The following is a 212-nucleotide window of genomic DNA, read 5'->3' as shown; positions in this document are numbered from 1 at the left end:
TAAGACCCTCTTCGTTTTCTCCCAAGCTTAAAGAGGGATCCGGATCCTCCTTCGCATCAAGAGAGCATGATTCATAGCGGATCCGATCCTTCAGAGGGAGAAGTTTTATCCGGTTCGATCCCTTTTTTTGAAGAGGAGAGGTGGAGAGAAGGAAGGATGGTTGTGGGCGTAAGAAGGGGGAGAGAGGGAAAGAGAGGAAGACAGAGGGATGT

The sequence above is a fragment of the Penaeus monodon genome, chromosome 25 (assembly GCF_015228065.2).
Source record: "Penaeus monodon isolate SGIC_2016 chromosome 25, NSTDA_Pmon_1, whole genome shotgun sequence".
NCBI lineage: Eukaryota > Metazoa > Arthropoda > Malacostraca > Decapoda > Penaeidae > Penaeus > Penaeus monodon.
This window is presented reverse-complemented; position numbering follows the sequence as displayed.